Raw genomic sequence first — 9,447 nt, forward strand, 5'->3', positions numbered from 1 at the left:
AGCCTAGGACTCTTCCAGCTGAGCCACCACCGAGCCCAGCATGCCCAAACCGACACTAGACCACGCCCCTACCCGAGCCACCCCAAGCCCGAACCCCTGGGCCACGCACGAAGCTCCTGAATTCAGAAAACAACCTGCGCACAAGCTTGACTCACGCCTAATGACTCCTGGCTAGCAAAGGCTCTTCCAGCCAAGCCACGAATGAACCCACCTGACCCTCACCATCCCTGGACCCTGCCAAGACCCAGCCCAGACCAGCCCAAGCCCTGGACCCAAGCAACGAACCCCATGAATCAGAAGACACCTGCTGCGCATTTCCAAGCTTCCTCTCACGGTTTCCACTTTGGCTCGAGCCAACCGCCAGCCCAGCCGCTCCAGCCCCTATACTAGCGCTTACCCAACTTCCTTAGACCCTATAGGACCTATCTAACTCGCCCAAGCCCCAGGCCCCTCCCCTTCGCTGCCCCTTACCTGCTCGCGCGAGGAGTCCTTGCTGTATGGGACTCGAACAAAGATGCGCGCCAGGCTAGGACCCTTACTGTCCCTGACCCACGTCTACCACGAGCCCCCCTCAAGACCTGGTCGAACCCTTAAGCCCCATGCATCAAAATCGAACTCAAGAAGACAAAACACAAGCCAACCCACTTACGTTTCCCCCTTTTTTTTTCTGAATTTTTCTCACGGTTTCAGCTTGTCTTCTTCTATAAATTTATCATGTTTTAATCATAATCAATCATATTTTATCGTGTATTGGCAGCGTGTCCGTTGGAAAAAAAAACTTTTGTTATAAAACAAGCGTAAAATCGTAAAAACGTCGAATATACGTATCTTACCATAAAATAATCGAACCCACGTATTTTTCATGCATAATCAATTAAAACACAAATATTATGATTTGTATGATGTTTGAAAGGGTTTTGAAAACGTGCCTTTGCGTTTATAACGCTCGAATATACAATCTTCGGCGAAGGTGCGACGTTGGACGACCGGACGACGAAGAACACAAGCATTTTTCTTCCTCTTATTTTTTCGAAAATTCTGAAGTTTGTGTGTGTGTGTTACACGGCTGCTAGGTTGTGAAATTGTGGTGTTTTCAAAGCTTACGTGACTTATTTATTAATAAATTAACATGTTAATGGACTTTGGTTTTGGGCTTGCAAGTTTAAGGGTAATTGAGCCTTCTTTAAATAATTAAATTGGGCCCAATAACATTTAATTAATTAAATAATAAAAGTTTATAAAATAATTTTTCATAAAATAATTTTTTTGATCTTTTAAAACTCCTCGTTTGCCCAAAACCGACTTCCCAGGAAAAATCGAGCTCGACTCGTAAAAAAATTCGAACTTTAATGTTTTTTAGAAAAATTAAATCATTTTTAAACATATTAGGAAGCCTTACCATTATTTAATGAAAATTACATATTCTTGTCTTGGTCGTCCCCGATCTCCTTTTCCCTACCTATTATCGAATATTCGGATAAAATCTTTAATTTCATGATAACATGTCACATAATCATTTAATCATGAAATCATACATTTAATTATATAATAAACATCATGTAAGAATTTTAAAAATAATTAAATAAAACGATTAAGCAATTAAAATAATTTTGCATGCATGTGGTTTACGTAGGTTGGTTTTTTCGACGTTACAATTCCCCCCTCTTAAATATAATTTTGTCCTCGAAATTTTCCTTGATTTGATGATTGCAAAGCTTAGATTTCCTTATCCACTTCAAACTTAACCACTAACTTAAATCTTACTCCTCAATTCGGTCATCAAAATCTTGAAAATTGCAATTCTAACCCAAAAATTTCCCAAAGTCGACTCTTAAATCCAGCTCAAGTAGTGCATGCACCTTATTTGAGACGTCTACTTATTCGTTTTCTTAAAACGTACAAGAAATTTTTTTTTTTTTAAAATAAAACATCTAACTAGTACTTGAAATCCCAAAGGAAAATAGTCAAAACAATAAATCGTAAAGCGTGTTACCAAACCTAAAAAAACAATAAGGGTTGAAAAGTGTAGCCCATACTAAACCTCTCAAAATCTCTCAAAAAGCATAAATAAGATGTCGTAAAAATTTTTAACTTAAAATCTTAAACTTGAATGCGGAAAAATAGAAGCGCTGGTCCTCGGATTATGTGCACCGTCAGTCCAGCAAACTCACCCATCAAGTCCTCCAACATCATAATTATTAATATCACCTGCATCATACACACCTAGTGAGTCTAAAGACTCAACACATCATATCCTTGATAACAAGTAATACGTGATACAGTTAACATATAACAGTGAAAATTACTTGTATTTAAAATAACATTTTCATAAACATTTTCAAGATGCATAAACTTTAAATAAAACATTTTCTTAAACCTTTTCATCTCAACATATTCATATCAACATTTTAACATATTCGTATTCATATTCGTGTTTGTTGAATTCAGATCATGATTGTGACTCTTATTCTTAATCTTATCGGGGCGATGGATCCATCTATAAAAACCACAGTACTGGGTGGCGGGACACCAGCGACACTCTCACCGGTCAACTGGGCCTTGGCCAACGTATTAACATATTCGTATTCGTATTCGTATCCGTATCCAAAGAAACACGATCGTCGGGCTCCCACTTGGACCATAACCCTCACGATATTTCCAACATGTAGTAGTCACAATCCCTTCACATCCTTCAACATGTTATCATCACTTAATAAAAATTATGTATATACATATCATTTTATTTTTAAAACCAAGCATACAACATATCTTTTAAATGTCCAATTTAAACTTAATAATTCATGAACATCTAAAAATCATATTTCAACATATAAAAATTGATAAACACCCACAATCATTGAAAATAATCATATTAGCACATAAAATAGCATTTAGGACACTGTCATGACGTTTACTAATTTCTAGCTGTAAAATGACCGTTTTACCCCTGTACGTAAAATTTTACGTTTTTGACATTTTCTTAATTTCATTGACTCTAACATGTCCCAAATAATTATTTAAGCTTACACGAATTTTCTCGTATTTTTATTTAGCTTAAATCAAGGACTTTTAAATTAATATTTAAATGTGACATATTAATGCGTTTCAATTCCGAATTAACCCAAACCTCAATATAAAATTCCCAAATTAAAAACTTAGACTTTTAATAATTATTTAATCTTAAATAAATTTTTTTGTAATTTTGTAAAGCTTAAAACTAGACTTTTCAATTAACTCGTTAATTAGCGTTTCGTGCGGCGATTAAATCCCTAATAAATCCAAAACTAAATATTTTGATCCCAAATTTTTAATTAAAAACTTAGACTTTTAATAATTATTTAATCTTAAATAAATTTTTTTGTAATTTTGTAAAGCTTAAAACTAGACTTTTCAATTAACTCGTTAATTAGCGTTTCGTGCGGCGATTAAATCTCTAATAAATCCAAAACTAAATATTTTGATCCCAAATTTTTAACATAGCATTTTTATTATTTATTCTACCCTTCCAAGTCATGAGCCACACCTGTGGACCCATGGATTCAATTCTAGCCCTATAATTTTTGTTTTTGACACCTTAACGAACACACCGAGCCATATCCCAATTTACTCGAGCCACGCCCGAGCCACCTTGAGCCAAAACCTAGCGAACCCATCTAGGAACCCTCATGACCAAGCCCAGCCCGTAAAACAAGCCTTGGCCCGCTCAAAACCTTCCTGAAACTCGACCATGTTCTGCACATGTGTGTGTGTGGGAGTTCCCTTAAACACAAGGACTCCTAACTAGTCTAGGACTTCTCCCAACCCTTAACCACCGAACCCCCTAACCCTGACCATCCTTGGAGCAAATGCAGACTCGACACAGACCAGCCCAAGCCCCTAAACCCAGCAGCAAAGCTCCTACATTCAGAAGCATCATCCTGCGCGTACAAGATGCATTCATGGTGCCTCCTCACATTTTCTGTCTTCTCTCAAGCTAGCAGCCAGCCCACCACTCCAAACCCTAGCCCGACCCATGCCCATCATCCTAGGACTCTGGTGGACCACCTAGACCAGCCCCAAACCGAGCCATAACCCCTAGAACTCTTGGCCACCCCAGATTCCTGCGCGTGAAGAGTCCCTTCACGCAGGGACTCTTCCAGCATGCTTAGAGCGAGCCCTAGCCCCCTAGGTCTCTACCAGGCCCTCTCTCCTGACCCTACTTGAGCCCCAGCCAGCCCTGGCCAAGCCCCCAAGTCCCATGCAAGGCCACCGAGTTCTTGACTTGAACAACAAACACAACTCACGTTCCTTCTCGCTGCCCACGGTTCCAGCTTATTTGTATTTCTTGTGCAGTTATTTTAGGGTGTTCTAGGACCCCTAAATTTGTGTATAAACATGCTTAATTATATCCTAATTCATGACAGCCCCTTAACACTACAAAAACATGATTTTGGAACCAAAATTCAAGAGTTTAGGACATGTAACTTCATGGTTACGAAAATAACAGATTTTTGTGACTTGTCATGCAAATTCATAACCAATTAAATATATGGTGTGATGATGAGTAAAAAGAGAATATGGCGTGCCTTTGCGTTTTATACGCACGAAAAACCGTTGACGATTGCGAAGAACGATGACGAGAAAACGACGGCTTGAAACCCTTGCAACTTTGATGTCTTTTTCCTTCAAAATTTTGTGTGTGTCGTGTATTTGGTGTTGAGTGGAGAGTTGGAGAGAATTGAAAGTGTGCGTGTGATGTGTGGGTTTGGGGTGAGGTTTAAAACATTAAATACTAATTAGAAACACTAACAAAAGTTTAGGCCCACTAAGAAGTTAATTAGGCCCAAATAGTGCTTAATTAAATATTAAAAATAATATTGTTTAATAAAATTTGTGAATTTATTAGCCGGGTTGCCAATACGTTCGTATTTTTATAGAAAAACACACACCGATAAAATTTACGTCCCGGCGTATAAAATCACCTCAAAACCCCTTATTTTCAAAAATATGAAAAAGCATCACCCTTAATTTAAATAATTAAAAACAATTAACTAATAAAATCATTTTCTATTTTTCAGCCCTCTGTCTCCGTTCTTCGATCGCAACATGAATATCATTTAAAAATACAGTTTTATGAAAAATGACAATAAAATCATATTTAAGACAAAATCATGCATGACACAATAATTTAGCAATTAAGTCAATTAATTACTCGTTTTCAAAATTCCTAGATTTGCATGCAGTTGGGTTACGTCGTCTCACTTTTGGACCTTACAATTTTTCCTCCCCTCAAATTAAATTTCGTCCTCGAAATTATAACTTACCGAATAAGTCTGGATAGCGACTCTTCAAGTCTCTCTCGATTTCCCAAGTAGCTTCTTCTTCTGAATGATTCAGCCACTTGAACTTGACCATTAGAATGACTTTATTTCGTAATCTTCTTTCTTGTTTTGCTAAGATCTGAACGGGTCTTTCTTCATATGTCATATTTGGAGTTAATTGAAGAGGCTCATAATTTAGTACATGTGACGGGTTCGACATGTACTTCCGCAGCATCGAAATATGGACCACATTATGAACTCCTGAAAGTGTTGGTGGCAATGCCACTTTATAAGCTAGTGTCCCAATCCTCTCCAAAATCTCAAATGGACCAATAAATCTTGGACTTTAGCTTGCCCTTTTTGCCAAAACGCATAACACCCTTCATGGGTGCTATTTTCACAAATACATGATCTACAGTTGGAAATTTAATTTCGGATGTTTGACAAACCGATTATTTATTGGAACTAACTGATCAAATATTCGATCTATACAGCTTGCCTAACTGAAGAGTATCGCGCATATTATCTAAGGCAACCGAACCCAGCTGAACTGANATGGATATTGTTTCCTTCATTTATTGTGATGCGGCGTCTTAACTGCTTTCGCCGAAATGCGTTGTTCTAAGCTGTATTGATTTANAACCGTTGAAAAGGAAGCATAAAAATAAGTGAACAAAGCAGCTGAGAAGTAGAACAATCAACGCATTATTGAAGCTTGCTATTACGCTGCTAAAATCACAATTCACAGCTCACGTATATCAGATATATCAGTAGCATCTAAAGCTACACTTTGAGCATTTTAGCACTTTGTAATTCAGTCAAGAATATATCAGTTGTGCTAAGATCAGTCACGAACTGATAAAAGCTGTTGTATGCTAAGAGTTTCAATTTTGGCAGTGTTAAGTCCAAACAGAAGTGGGTCAGTACAAGTCTTGTATTCGATCAAAGTCTTTTAGTTGAAATCCTATCTTTGAGATAGAAGGAGTGACGTAGGAGTGATTGAAATCTCCGAACATCCAGAACCAGAAAGCTCATGCAGCTCTAGTGATGATGAGAAAGACAAGTGCCTGATGGCTAATGATGCAGAAGAAGAATCATCTAGTCAACAGGTATTTGATTTCGGCTCAACTGACTTTACACGAGAAGAACTCATTCTAACACTACATGATATGGTAAATGAATATCAAAAGTTTGCATCATTATTCGAAAAAATCAAAGCAAACTGATCCCAAAGACACTAAAACCAAAACTGATGAATCAGTTGACGGGTTGAGTCCAAAAAGAGAAATTGCTGAGTTAAAAGCAGAAAGAAACAAAGATCAATTATTAATCCAAAAGTTGATTCTTGAAAACTCAAAACAGATTGAGCTCATTCAATCTTGGAACAAGTCATCTACTGCACTAAATGAAATGCAGAATTCACAAAAATCAGTTTCTGATAAAACTGATTTAGGGTTCAACACTCAAGGAGAAATGTGTCCAAATGACACTCAACCGAAGCTAAAAAAAGACAAAGGGAAATATATTCACTTTGTTAAATCAGCAGTAGTACAAGAACAAATTGAGCCTAATAAGCTGATTGAGCAACCTACTGTAAATATGAACAAGGCTAGAAGATATGAGATTGGTTATAGTCAAAAATCCTCAACTGATTCACAAAGTCAGTCATCAAAGAGGTTTCACAAAAACTATTCAAATAGCTACTTCAATTACTATAACTGCAAGCCAGTTCAGAAGAGATACAGACTAAACAATCAGTCAAATAAACCTAAAATACATAATGTATCATCTGTACGCTACAGACCATGCACACAAAAGCCGAGAAAAACAATTTGGAATACAACTACTGCAAAGTCTGTTAGACTAATCCAAGTGTGGGTTCCTAAGGGACTAATCAGCTCATGACCCAAATAAGTATGGGTACCAAGTTTTATTATGTGTGTGATTGCAGATAACAGGTACAAACAAGAACTCAATATGGTATTTGGACAGTGGATGTTCGTGACACATGACAGGAGATGCAAGTGTGCTATCTCAACTGACCAAATACAGTGGTCCAAACATCAGTTTCGCGGACAATTCCAAAGGTAGAACTGTGGGTAAGGGTAAGCTTATCCATGGTAACTTTACTTTTAAAGATGTTCTATTAGTAGAAAAGCAGAAGTATAACTTGATTAGTATCAGTCAGTTATGCGACAGTGGATTCTCAGTACCATTTGACAAAAATTCATGTTCAGTCAAAACTTCAACTGATGAAATCATACTAACTGGCAAACGTTGTGGAAACACATATAAAGTCAGCTGGAATGATCAAACTTATGCACCAGTNAATACTGCTTCGCAACTAAGGAAGCTCTTCAAAAGACTTTTAAATGAAAAATCAGTTGGAATTGATCGAATCAGATCTGATCGAAGAACTGAATTCATCAATCAAACTCTTTCAAATTTTCTAGAAAAATGCTGGAATTAAGCATGAGCTCTCAGTAGCCAGAACTCCTCAGCAAAATGGTGTAGCTGAGAGAAGAAATCGGACCCTTAAAGAAGCTGCTAGAACAATGCTTGCTGATTCTGATATTTCTCAAAGGTTTTGGGCAGAGGCAGTAAACACCGCGTGTTATACTCAGAACAGATCAATGATTAATAAGAATCATATGAAAACACCAAATGAGATCTGGCATGGAAGAAAAAATATAATTACTTATTTCAAAATATTGGGCTGCAGATGTTTTATCCTTGATAATGGTAAAAATTATTTAAAAGCGTTTGATGCTAAATCTGCAGAGGGAATATTTCTTGGATACTCATCAGTTAGTATAGCTTATAGAGTCTTCAACAAGAAAACCCTAAATGTTGAAGAATCAGCTCCTGTTGATTTCGATGAAACTGAACTAACTCATAAGCCAACTGATCAAGTTGAGCTAGCTGATCGATTTACACATATCAGTTTGGAAGATGATGACAAAAATGAAAGTTATAGCTATCAAAACATACCTCAAACACCTGAACCAGAAGTACTGGACCAATCAGATGTGCAGGAAGTCGTTGCTGATGATCAGTTGACAGAGTATAATGATAATACTCAAATACCAGTTGACGAAGCACCAACTGAGACTGAAAATTGTGTTCAGTTACCAACTGAAGAAATTGCTGATACAACAAATGCTGAGTACAGATGGAAAAAATCACACCCACCTGAACTGGTAATAGGAAATCCATCAGATCCAGTAAGAACTCGAAATCAAATGCTAAATTTATTTATCCATTCAGCTTTTGTTTCACAACTAGAACCGAAGAAAACTGATGAAGCTCTTGCTGATCCTAACTGGGTAAATGCAATGCAAGAAGAGCTAAGTCAGTTCACTCATAACAATGTCTGGAACTTAGTTCCAAGACCAATTTCAAAAACTATTATAGGTACAAAATGGGTGTACAGGAACAAACTGAATGAAGACGGCTCAGTTGTACGCAACAAAGCAAGACTTGGGCACAAGGATATAGGCAAGAAGAAGGAATTGACTATGATGAAACTTATGCACAAGTTGCAAGACTGGAGGCAATAAGAATCTTTCTTGCTTATGCATCACACAAGAACTTCAAAGTATACCAGATGGATGTGAAGAGTGCTTTCTTAAATGGTCAGCTGCAGGAAGAAGTATATGTTGAACAACCTCCAAGTTTTGTAAATCATAGTTTACCTAATTATATTTATCATTTGAAAAAAGCCCTGTATGGTCTTAAACAAGCTCCCAGAGCTTGGTATGAAACCCTTTCAAAATTTCTAACTAATCATGATTTTTCCGTAGGATCAGTTGATAAGACTTTGTTTAAATTTTCTAAAAATAATCATATCTTACTTGTTCAAATTTATGTTGATGACATTATATTTGGGTCAACTAAACCCAAATTGTGCGAAAATTTTGCTAAGTTAATGCAGGACAAGTTTGAAATGAGCATGATGGGTGAACTGACATTATTTCTTGGACTGCAAGTGAAGCAACTGGATACTGGTATATTCATTAGTCAGACTACATATACAAAGGAATTGCTAAAGAAATTTGGAATGGAATCATGTTCAGCTGCAACCACTCCCATGAGCTCATCAGTTAAAATGGACACTGATCAAGGGGGAATATCAGTTGAGGCGATG

Source organism: Primulina huaijiensis, chromosome 12, assembly GCF_012295235.1.
Source record: "Primulina huaijiensis isolate GDHJ02 chromosome 12, ASM1229523v2, whole genome shotgun sequence".
Lineage (NCBI taxonomy): Eukaryota > Viridiplantae > Streptophyta > Magnoliopsida > Lamiales > Gesneriaceae > Primulina > Primulina huaijiensis.